Source organism: Coffea eugenioides, chromosome 3 (assembly GCF_003713205.1).
Source record: "Coffea eugenioides isolate CCC68of chromosome 3, Ceug_1.0, whole genome shotgun sequence".
NCBI classification, from domain to species: domain Eukaryota; kingdom Viridiplantae; phylum Streptophyta; class Magnoliopsida; order Gentianales; family Rubiaceae; genus Coffea; species Coffea eugenioides.
This window is the reverse complement of record NC_040037.1, coordinates 6,436,805-6,450,234: the sequence shown is the minus strand read 5'-3', so window position 1 is coordinate 6,450,234 and position 13,430 is coordinate 6,436,805.

The following is a 13,430-nucleotide window of genomic DNA, read 5'->3' as shown; positions in this document are numbered from 1 at the left end:
ATTGACATTTCTTGTAACATTTTAACCCCTTTGGAGGAAATACAAGAAAGATAAAACTTTTGTTCCAATACTACCCTTATATTATCCTACTTATGAAATTTATAAAACAATAAAAAATAAAATAAGGTTAAATTTTTATAAGGTGTAAATTTTTTAATGTAAACTATTTATTTTAGTTGTATTGAAACAAAAGCAAAATTTACACATATGAAGAGATTATTTTAGTTTCTAATACAACTTAAACTACACCATGAATTAAAACATATTTCCTCAAAAAATATCTTGACTTCCTTAATTGTAAATGTGTACGAAATCTTGATTAGATTTAATTTATTCATGTCCTTTGCTATTCCACAATGACTCCAATTTGTTTCTTTAAAATTTTTTATGTTTGTTTAATGTTACGAATGACAGATTAGCGGTATTTGGGATATGAATTGGACTAAAAGTCAACACCACCTTGTTTTGGACTTGGGTCTGCTCTATATAATTGATTGGTTACAAATCACATGAGAGGCCCATTAGGAAAAGGTCCAAACTTGAGCCATTTGGGAAGAGCTTAAAAACTGCGATTTAACGGTTCGAATGGTTTGATACCGGTTCAACAATTTCACCGGTTCCTTCAGAATATTTTGTTTAAGTCAAGTTTCCCTGAGAAAGTACATGATGATTACAGGTGTATATATGTATGTGTGCATATATATATATATATATATATATATATATATGTATATATACATGTATGTGTATATGTATATATATTCACCCGTTACCAACACAAGAGAATGTCAGCAAATGTTGGCCGTTGCAACGGTTGGATTGTGGTAGTTTTTAATACTATATTATTAGATTAAATCCACTAATGTAGAAGGGCAAGTGTACAATTTTATTACACTTAAAAGTGTATGTAATAATAATACTCACAAAATCAGCTTACACTAGATACTATTAAATTGAACTTCACTGTCTTCTATGAGAGCATTACTCTTGAGATGTTTGCTCAAACACTCACACAATTACCAACTTCTGAGTTCATTTATTTATTATCTTCCCTTGAACTCTGGTGCATTTCAACGGAGGAAATGAACCTCTATACACTAATAAGGTGCTCGACATACAGCACCAATTGTCCTCATCACATTAAATGCTAGAATCATAAAAATCCTCGTCTAAGTTGCAAAAATTTACCTCTGCCAATTCTCCTAACAAACTACTACCATGCTAAAGAAAGAAACAAACTCACAAATAATTATAAATTCACAAATGAATGTATTTATATCAAATGAATGTATAAATTAACTATTCATTAGATTGCCATAAGTTAGTGATGACTTTTAACATTTCCCATCAGCACTGATTTTCCTTGTAGTCATGCCGAGCATCTCTCGAAATTTTATTTAGCCATAAGAATGTGAATTGGGATTGGTATAAACCAAATCCCATCGTTGTCCTTCTCAATAGATTCATCAAATCTCATTCATGCAAAAAATAAGTGACGGGTATTTTACATACGTGCAAGCTAAAAAATATCGAATTACACCCGTTCACTGCAAGTATACAGATCAACTAGTAGTTTAGGGTATATATCGGGTCGATCCCACAAGGAAGAGTGAACAATTACCGGTATTACTAAAGCTTCTCTATTATTTAGACTATCAATGAATTATAGCAAATTTATCCTACTGAAATTATACAAAATAACAAATGAAAGCTCCTTAGGTTATGGTATCCCTAACTACTCATGCAAGTGTTATATTTGGATCATTGAATACTACATCTAGGCTAATTATGGTGTAATTTCCTTATGCATTTGAATCCTACTTTCGTAGTGAATCAATTATACTTATAACTAATCCATACCTATTCTCATGGTTATGAAATTAGCTACAAGTTCATTTCTTCAGTGAAATTACATGAAATGAATCACTAAAAACCACATAGGTGCACCTCTACTTTCGTGAGTGTACTCCCTATGTTTAGCACTTCTTGAACTAATGTTGAATCTCAATTTTCATTGCAGAAATAACACCTTAGATAATCACAATTAATGGTACCAGATTAATCATGATTTAAAGAGCTAAAGTGCTAAATAACTTGCTCAAATCATAGCAGTTAAATAGCCAAATAATAAACACTCACAATCATAGAAAGTTCAACCAAACCCAAGGCATAAACTTTAGAAACACATAATAGACATAAAATCCAGAACTTGTATATTAGCTAAACTTGGAATCAAATACAAAAGATAAAGAGTTGGAAAGGAAAAATAACCCTTGTCACATGAGCTCTTTCCTTGCCTTCTTCATCTCCTTCTTCATCTTTGCCTAGCTAATAAACAAGAAGGATGAACTACTACTCTATACTAAACTAATCTAACAATAAGAGAATGAAAAAGCTACATTTTTGCAGACTCCCAGCTTCTCCCGTATGATCTATGAATTCTGCTATTAAAGCTGATGAAAAGTTCCTCTCTAGTCCAAATTTTCTGCTCTAATGATTCTCAAATCTCCATTTGTTAAGGAAGTCAAAAACCAAAGCCACCTTGTCTGCCCTTTTGTCTTCTGAAGCATGTGCACCGAATTCTCTTGCAGATTGTAGCTGGAAAGTAGTTTGACCATAAGAGAATTGACTGAGCAAATTGCAGAATTGCGGCCAGAAAACGCGCCTACACAAAACGCGGTTACAAGTCACGTTTTGTGTACTCGCGTATTCACTTTGTCCTTACTTCAGATGCGATTTTCTCTATCATAAAGGCTGAACTGGCTTTTGTGTAAAACACCAAAGATGTAGCCCTTTGAGTTAGCTTTCCAATGCTTCAAGAATCATCCAAATCTGAGCTTTGTAACCTGAGATATGATCGAAATACTAAACACTGGTCAGAGCTCTGTTTTCCACTTTGGACAGCTGAGTTGAATTTCGGTATTTCAACTTTTGGACTATGAAAACGGCTGAATTGGACTTTGATGTCTTCATACCAAATGCAGATATATCTCTTAGCTTCAAAATGGTACCAAGATCACCTTGATCCGATCTGTGTAACTCCAGATATAGTCAAAATACCAAAACGTGTCAGAGTTGTCAAAACTTGACTTTTCTTGATTCAAATTGCATTTTTCCTCTTTACACTTCATATTTTATTTTCACATTTTAATCCATCTTCAATCATCCAAATATTTTCTCAATGCACTTCATTTGATGATTGAATCATTAAACCTACAAAATATGAATTTTTTTACCATAAAAATCAATAGAAATGCAATTTTCACACTTTAACCACAAAATGCATATTTTCACTAGAATCTTAGTTAATTATTTATAAAATTAAATAAAACACACCAAAACTAATTAATAAAGCACACTAAAAATACGTAAAATATACTCTTATCAAATACCCCCACACTTGAACCATTGCTTGTCCTCAAGCAATAAAAATACAAACCAACAATGATCCAAAATTTGAAAATAAATATATGTAGCATTTCAACTTCATTTCCTCAAAACAAAGTAAATAACCATTATGCAATTATTCAATTAAGTTCAAGTACTCATAATATCAAGTAAATGAGAGCCAATTATACCACCATTATAACAAATTCAAGTCAATTCCTCATCCTTAACCAATTTCATACGCAAGTAACTCATATGGCCAATAATATGCTTTCTAAACCCATGATCATCTTCTTATTTAACTTAAAGAGGGATTTATTTATATAATATAGCTAAATATTACTTAAGTTGTGAAAGTATCTTTTTACGCGAGGATCGACATTTTTAGATGAAGATCACCGGTTACTCAACACTTCACATACTCAAGTTGCTTTGCATACTCTTAATTCAAGTACCGTTTTACGCGAAAGTCGACATTTTTAGATGACGACTCCCGGTTACTAAGTACGAGAATCATTGGAGTAGAATAAATCTTATTTTTTTCTTTTTTTTTTCTTTCCACTTTTTTTTTTCTTTTTACAGCAAAGATAATAATAAATTCCTCAAAAGAATAATCATGAGAAGAGTATTGCACTTATTGACCATATTTATCACTTAACTTATAAAATCCAATAAAGAGAAGAAATTTCATCAAATATGCAAAAAAATATAGGCATAATTTTCTTCACTTTAAAAGATATACTTTCCTACAAATGCAAAAATTATAATCACATAATAGTCATTTCCAAGTTAAATGAGAAAAGAAGTTTCCAAATCACATATATTTATCTCAAATGTAGAAGAAATTTGAACTACTAATGGTGTGGAACTTGTTACCTCTTGGATAAAATAAAATAAAAATTTAAAAATTGTTGAGGCAAGTTTGCAATTTTGGACAAGATTTTGGAAAAATTTTGAATTTTAATACAAGTCCAATATTTGCAACTAATAAGTCAATCACATACAATGTATATAATCTCAATTCTCCCCCCACACTTAACATACACATTGTCCTCAATGTGTAAAAAGGAAAATCAAGATAAAGAAATTAATACTCCCCTATGATGTGATTGAACATGAAGCTTCAAGGTACGTTGTCCGTGTAACTCCAACGCTTCATAAGTTCCATTGGATAACCATTAGTGATGTAATCCTAAAAATGAAAAATGAGAAACAAAAGTGATAACAAAGGCTTAAGACATCAAAACGGCTATCCGTAACTTCAAGCCCTTGTTTTGGTGATGTACCTATAAAAAAATACACAATAAGAAACTGAAGGTACAAGAAAATAGATGAGGAAAAGAAGAAAAAAGAGAATCAAGGAATCTGCAATTTTTTTTTTCCGAAAACGCGACTCATAAAAACTCGCCAACAAGCCGCGTTTTGTGAAGTCGCGTTTCTTCACATATATTGCAGGATCGAAAACGCGACTGTGTTGTAAAACGCGACTTTGAGTCGCGTATTTGAAGTCGCTTTTTCAATTTTTGATCAGGCTAGAAAACGCGACTTGGTAGAAAACGCGACTTCCTGTCGCGTTTTGAGGCGCGTTTTCTTCAGTATAGGTGCAGAATTGAAAACGCGATTATGGAAAACGCGATTCTAAGGCGCGTTTTCAGCCCAAGTGCGTTTTCTTCTGCGAAATTTTTGCAGAAAGCCAATTTTGAAAAATTACCATTTGTACCCCAATAACTCAAAATGCATCATAGATCATTTGTTTGCTAAAATTCTCAATGCATGCACATGTAAAATGATCAAAATATGCATTTTAACCCCTTCTAACAAATCAAAAACAACAATTACTCAAATTGAGGGGTTGAGTTCCTTGATCAAATTTCGCCTTTTTAACCTCATTTGGTCACTTTTGCTTCCATTTCCAATACCTACAAATGAAAAATAACAAAATAACTCAAACATATACTTTAAACATAAAATCACCCCAAAATAACATAAACTTAAACACACATTGGGTTGCCTCCCAATAAGCGCTTCTTTAAAGTCAATAGCTTGACTATTGAACCTTATTTTTCAAGGAGGTTTGGTTAAAGAATAATCCACCATTTTAGGTCGTGGTGGATCATTAAAAGGTGGCTTTATCGCGAAAGCCACATAATCTAATGATGTGAGAAATGAAATTGACTTACCTATCCCAAGTGTTTCATAAATATTACCTTGAATATGCACCACTTGAGAATTCACCAAAGAAAATGTCATGAGAGTATCTTGGACAGCAATACCTTTAAAACATATACTTTCACTGCACTCCTCAAGAGGGGTGAAAAATGAGTCATTAAAACTCACCTCTTGAGGCTCAAAGTTAGTTTCAAAGGTATTATCATGTGAAATGGATATTTGCTCATTAAAACACAATTGAAATTTATCATTTTCATCCAAATATAATCTATTTTCACATACAACATTCCCACCATTCATGCTAGGATCATTTTGCACATTATTAGAAGAAATAACCTCACACAATGCATTCAATTGCTCATTTATTCTGCCAAAGTGAGAAGTTAATTCATCTATTCTTTCCTCAATCCTATCAAAACGATTGGAAGTTGCATTAGCTAATTTTTCTAAAGCTAACTCCCAAGATGGCTTAGAATCATTTGCTACCATTTCAATTGCCAACTCCCAAGATGGTTTTGATTCATATTGGACACATTCAGATTGGTAATCATAAAAATATGAAGAATTATTATAAGTACATTGATTATTCCAACCATAAGCATTAGCACTATATCGATCAAAACAGGGATTGTAATGCTCTAATTCATCATAATAATCCACATTTTGTGCTTGCATACATGTGTTAGTAGCATGATAATCTCCACACAAGTCACAAATCACATGATAAGAATTAAAAGCATTAACATTCCTTCTCTGCTCAATTTCATGCCTAATTGTGTCCCTTTGAACTTGTAACATAATTACATCAAATTTTGCCTTTAAGCACTTCAAACCATCTTCAAAAGACATACCTTCAGTAATTTCTTGGTTACCTCTGTTGAAGGAGCTTTGCACTGGGTAACCATCCATTGCCAATCTTTCATTTCTCAAGCTTTGTCCTCCAAATTGATCTATCCTCCTCATCACCTAAAATTGCTTTTTAAACAACTTAAGAGCAAAATTAGTAAGAAGAATAGGTTATAAAATGCATACACACATAAAATACTAAAATAACAGAAAATAACATTCACAATATAACTAATATTATGTCTAAACTAATAAAGTTGCTCTTCACACCGATATTGCCAAATCTTCCCCGGCAACGGCGCCAAAAACTTGACGGGTATTTTACATACGTGCAAGCTAAAAAATACCGAATTACACCCGTTCACTGCAAGTATACAGATCAACTAGTAGTTTAGGGTATATATCGGGTCGATCCCACAAGGAAGAGTGAACAATTACCGGTATTACTAAAGCTTCTCTATTATTTAGACTATCAATGAATTATAGCAAATTTATCCTACTGAAATTATACAAAATAACAAATGAAAGCTCCTTAGGTTATGGTATCCCTAACTACTCATGCAAGTGTTATATTTGGATCATTGAATACTACATCTAGGCTAATTATGGTGTAATTTCCTTATGCATTTGAATCCTACTTTCGTAGTGAATCAATTATACTTATAACTAATCCATACCTATTCTCATGGTTATGAAATTAGCTACAAGTTCATTTCTTCAGTGAAATTACATGAAATGAATCACTAAAAACCACATAGGTGCACCTCTACTTTCGTGAGTGTACTCCCTATGTTTAGCACTTCTTGAACTAATGTTGAATCTCAATTTTCATTGCAGAAATAACACCTTAGATAATCACAATTAATGGTACCAGATTAATCATGATTTAAAGAGCTAAAGTGCTAAATAACTTGCTCAAATCATAGCAGTTAAATAGCCAAATAATAAACACTCACAATCATAGAAAGTTCAACCAAACCCAAGGCATAAACTTTAGAAACACATAATAGACATAAAATCCAGAACTTGTATATTAGCTAAACTTGGAATCAAATACAAAAGATAAAGAGTTGGAAAGGAAAAATAACCCTTGTCACATGAGCTCTTTCCTTGCCTTCTTCATCTCCTTCTTCATCTTTGCCTAGCTAATAAACAAGAAGGATGAACTACTACTCTATACTAAACTAATCTAACAATAAGAGAATGGAAAAGCTACATTTTTGCAGACTCCCAGCTTCTCCCGTATGATCTATGAATTCTGCTATTAAAGCTGATGAAAAGTTCCTCTCTAGTCCAAATTTTCTGCTCTAATGATTCTCAAATCTCCATTTGTTAAGGAAGTCAAAAACCATTGTTTTTGACTTGAAAATAAGCCACCTTGTCTGCCCTTTTGTCTTCTGAAGCATGTGCACCGAATTCTCTTGCAGATTGTAGCTGGAAAGTAGTTTGACCATAAGAGAATTGACTGAGCAAATTGCAGAATTGCGGCCAGAAAACGCGCCTACACAAAACGCGGTTACAAGTCACGTTTTGTGTACTCGCGTATTCACTTTATCCTTACTTCAGCTGCGATTTTCTCTATCATAAAGGCTGAACTGGCTTTTGTGTAAAACACCAAAGATGTAGCCCTTTGAGTTAGCTTTCCAATGCTTCAAGAATCATCCAAATCTGAGCTTTGTAGCCTGAGATATGATCGAAATACTAAACACTGGTCAGAGCTCTGTTTTCCACTTTGGACAGCTGAGTTGAATTTCGGTATTTCAACTTTTGGACTATGAAAACGGCTGAATTGGACTTTGATGTCTTCATACCAAATGCAGATATATCTCTTAGCTTCAAAATGGTACCAAGATCACCTTGATCCGATCTGTGTAACTCCAGATATAGTCAAAATACCAAAACGTGTCAGAGTTGTCAAAACTTGACTTTTCTTGATTCAAATTGCATTTTTCCTTTTTACACTTCATATTTTATTTTCACATTTTAATCCATCTTCAATCATCCAAATATTTTCTCAATGCACTTCATTTGATGATTGAATCATTAAACCTACAAAATATGAATTTTTTTACCATAAAAATCAATAGAAATGCAATTTTCACACTTTAACCACAAAATGCATATTTTCACTAGAATCTTAGTTAATTATTTATAAAATTAAATAAAACACACCAAAACTAATTAATAAAGCACACTAAAAATACGTAAAATATACTCTTATCAAATACCCCCACACTTGAACCATTGCTTGTCCTCAAGCAATAAAAATACAAACCAACAATGATCCAAAATTTGAAAATAAATATATGTAGCATTTCAACTTCATTTCCTCAAAACAAAGTAAATAACCATTATGCAATTATTCAATTAAGTTCAAGTACTCATAATATCAAGTAAATGAGAGCCAATTATACCACCATTATAACAAATTCAAGTCAATTCCTCATCCTTAACCAATTTCATACGCAAGTAACTCATATGGCCAATAATATGCTTTCTAAACCCATGATCATCTTCTTATTTAACTTAAAGAGGGATTTATTTATATAATATAGCTAAATATTACTTAAGTTGTGAAAGTATCTTTTTACGCGAGGATCGACATTTTTAGATGAAGATCACCGGTTACTCAACACTTCACATACTCAAGTTGCTTTGCATACTCTTAATTCAAGTACCGTTTTACGCGAAAGTCGACATTTTTAGATGACGACTCCCGGTTACTAAGTACGAGAATCATTGGAGTAGAATAAATCTTATTTTTTTCTTTTTTTTTTCTTTCCACTTTTTTTTTTCTTTTTACAGCAAAGATAATAATAAATTCCTCAAAAGAATAATCATGAGAAGAGTATTGCACTTATTGACCATATTTATCACTTAACTTATAAAATCCAATAAAGAGAAGAAATTTCATCAAATATGCAAAAAAATATAGGCATAATTTTCTTCACTTTAAAAGATATACTTTCCTACAAATGCAAAAATTATAATCACATAATAGTCATTTCCAAGTTAAATGAGAAAAGAAGTTTCCAAATCACATATATTTATCTCAAATGTAGAAGAAATTTGAACTACTAATGGTGTGGAACTTGTTACCTCTTGGATAAAATAAAATAAAAATTTAAAAATTGTTGAGGCAAGTTTGCAATTTTGGACAAGATTTTGGAAAAATTTTGAATTTTAATACAAGTCCAATATTTGCAACTAATAAGTCAATCACATACAATGTATATAATCTCAATTCTCCCCCCACACTTAACATACACATTGTCCTCAATGTGTAAAAAGGAAAATCAAGATAAAGAAATTAATACTCCCCTATGATGTGATTGAACATGAAGCTTCAAGGTACGTTGTCCGTGTAACTCCAACGCTTCATAAGTTCCATTGGATAACCATTAGTGATGTAATCCTAAAAATGAAAAATGAGAAACAAAAGTGATAACAAAGGCTTAAGACATCAAAACGGCTATCCGTAACTTCAAGCCCTTGTTTTGGTGATGTACCTATAAAAAAATACACAATAAGAAACTGAAGGTACAAGAAAATAGATGAGGAAAAGAAGAAAAAAGAGAATCAAGGAATCTGCAATTTTTTTTTTCCGAAAACGCGACTCATAAAAACGCGCCAACAAGCCGCGTTTTGTGAAGTCGCGTTTCTTCACATATATTGCAGGATCGAAAACGCGACTGTGTTGTAAAACGCGACTTTGAGTCGCGTATTTGAAGTCGCTTTTTCAATTTTTGATCAGGCTAGAAAACGCGACTTGGTAGAAAACGCGACTTCCTGTCGCGTTTTGAGGCGCGTTTTCTTCAGTATAGGTGCAGAATTGAAAACGCGATTATGGAAAACGCGATTCTAAGGCGCGTTTTCAGCCCAAGTGCGTTTTCTTCTGCGAAATTTTTGCAGAAAGCCAATTTTGAAAAATTACCATTTGTACCCCAATAACTCAAAATGCATCATAGATCATTTGTTTGCTAAAATTCTCAATGCATGCACATGTAAAATGATCAAAATATGCATTTTAACCCCTTCTAACAAATCAAAAACAACAATTACTCAAATTGAGGGGTTGAGTTCCTTGATCAAATTTCGCCTTTTTAACCTCATTTGGTCACTTTTGCTTCCATTTCCAATACCTACAAATGAAAAATAACAAAATAACTCAAACATATACTTTAAACATAAAATCACCCCAAAATAACATAAACTTAAACACACATTGGGTTGCCTCCCAATAAGCGCTTCTTTAAAGTCAATAGCTTGACTATTGAACCTTATTTTTCAAGGAGGTTTGGTTAAAGAATAATCCACCATTTTAGGTCGTGGTGGATCATTAAAAGGTGGCTTTATCGCGAAAGCCACATAATCTAATGATGTGAGAAATGAAATTGACTTACCTATCCCAAGTGTTTCATAAATATTACCTTGAATATGCACCACTTGAGAATTCACCAAAGAAAATGTCATGAGAGTATCTTGGACAGCAATACCTTTAAAACATATACTTTCACTGCACTCCTCAAGAGGGGTGAAAAATGAGTCATTAAAACTCACCTCTTGAGGCTCAAAGTTAGTTTCAAAGGTATTATCATGTGAAATGGATATTTGCTCATTAAAACACAATTGAAATTTATCATTTTCATCCAAATATAATCTATTTTCACATACAACATTCCCACCATTCATGCTAGGATCATTTTGCACATTATTAGAAGAAATAACCTCACACAATGCATTCAATTGCTCATTTATTCTGCCAAAGTGAGAAGTTAATTCATCTATTCTTTCCTCAATCCTATCAAAACGATTGGAAGTTGCATTAGCTAATTTTTCTAAAGCTAACTCCCAAGATGGCTTAGAATCATTTGCTACCATTTCAATTGCCAACTCCCAAGATGGTTTTGATTCATATTGGACACATTCAGATTGGTAATCATAAAAATATGAAGAATTATTATAAGTACATTGATTATTCCAACCATAAGCATTAGCACTATATCGATCAAAACAGGGATTGTAATGCTCTAATTCATCATAATAATCCACATTTTGTGCTTGCATACATGTGTTAGTAGCATGATAATCTCCACACAAGTCACAAATCACATGATAAGAATTAAAAGCATTAACATTCCTTCTCTGCTCAATTTCATGCCTAATTGTGTCCCTTTGAACTTGTAACATAATTACATCAAATTTTGCCTTTAAGCACTTCAAACCATCTTCAAAAGACATACCTTCAGTAATTTCTTGGTTACCTCTGTTGAAGGAGCTTTGCACTGGGTAACCATCCATTGCCAATCTTTCATTTCTCAAGCTTTGTCCTCCAAATTGATCTATCCTCCTCATCACCTAAAATTGCTTTTTAAACAACTTAAGAGCAAAATTAGTAAGAAGAATAGGTTATAAAATGCATACACACATAAAATACTAAAATAACAGAAAATAACATTCACAATATAACTAATATTATGTCTAAACTAATAAAGTTGCTCTTCACACCGATATTGCCAAATCTTCCCCGGCAACGGCGCCAAAAACTTGACGGGTATTTTACATACGTGCAAGCTAAAAAATACCGAATTACACCCGTTCACTGCAAGTATACAGATCAACTAGTAGTTTAGGGTATATATCGGGTCGATCCCACAAGGAAGAGTGAACAATTACCGGTATTACTAAAGCTTCTCTATTATTTAGACTATCAATGAATTATAGCAAATTTATCCTACTGAAATTATACAAAATAACAAATGAAAGCTCCTTAGGTTATGGTATCCCTAACTACTCATGCAAGTGTTATATTTGGATCATTGAATACTACATCTAGGCTAATTATGGTGTAATTTCCTTATGCATTTGAATCCTACTTTCGTAGTGAATCAATTATACTTATAACTAATCCATACCTATTCTCATGGTTATGAAATTAGCTACAAGTTCATTTCTTCAGTGAAATTACATGAAATGAATCACTAAAAACCACATAGGTGCACCTCTACTTTCGTGAGTGTACTCCCTATGTTTAGCACTTCTTGAACTAATGTTGAATCTCAATTTTCATTGCAGAAATAACACCTTAGATAATCACAATTAATGGTACCAGATTAATCATGATTTAAAGAGCTAAAGTGCTAAATAACTTGCTCAAATCATAGCAGTTAAATAGCCAAATAATAAACACTCACAATCATAGAAAGTTCAACCAAACCCAAGGCATAAACTTTAGAAACACATAATAGACATAAAATCCAGAACTTGTATATTAGCTAAACTTGGAATCAAATACAAAAGATAAAGAGTTGGAAAGGAAAAATAACCCTTGTCACATGAGCTCTTTCCTTGCCTTCTTCATCTCCTTCTTCATCTTTGCCTAGCTAATAAACAAGAAGGATGAACTACTACTCTATACTAAACTAATCTAACAATAAGAGAATGGAAAAGCTACATTTTTGCAGACTCCCAGCTTCTCCCGTATGATCTATGAATTCTGCTATTAAAGCTGATGAAAAGTTCCTCTCTAGTCCAAATTTTCTGCTCTAATGATTCTCAAATCTCCATTTGTTAAGGAAGTCAAAAACCATTGTTTTTGACTTGAAAATAAGCCACCTTGTCTGCCCTTTTGTCTTCTGAAGCATGTGCACCGAATTCTCTTGCAGATTGTAGCTGGAAAGTAGTTTGACCATAAGAGAATTGACTGAGCAAATTGCAGAATTGCGGCCAGAAAACGCGCCTACACAAAACGCGGTTACAAGTCACGTTTTGTGTACTCGCGTATTCACTTTATCCTTACTTCAGCTGCGATTTTCTCTATCATAAAGGCTGAACTGGCTTTTGTGTAAAACACCAAAGATGTAGCCCTTTGAGTTAGCTTTCCAATGCTTCAAGAATCATCCAAATCTGAGCTTTGTAGCCTGAGATATGATCGAAATACTAAACACTGGTCAGAGCTCTGTTTTCCACTTTGGACAGCTGAGTTGAATTTCGGTATTTCAACTTTTGGACTATGAAAACGGCTGAAT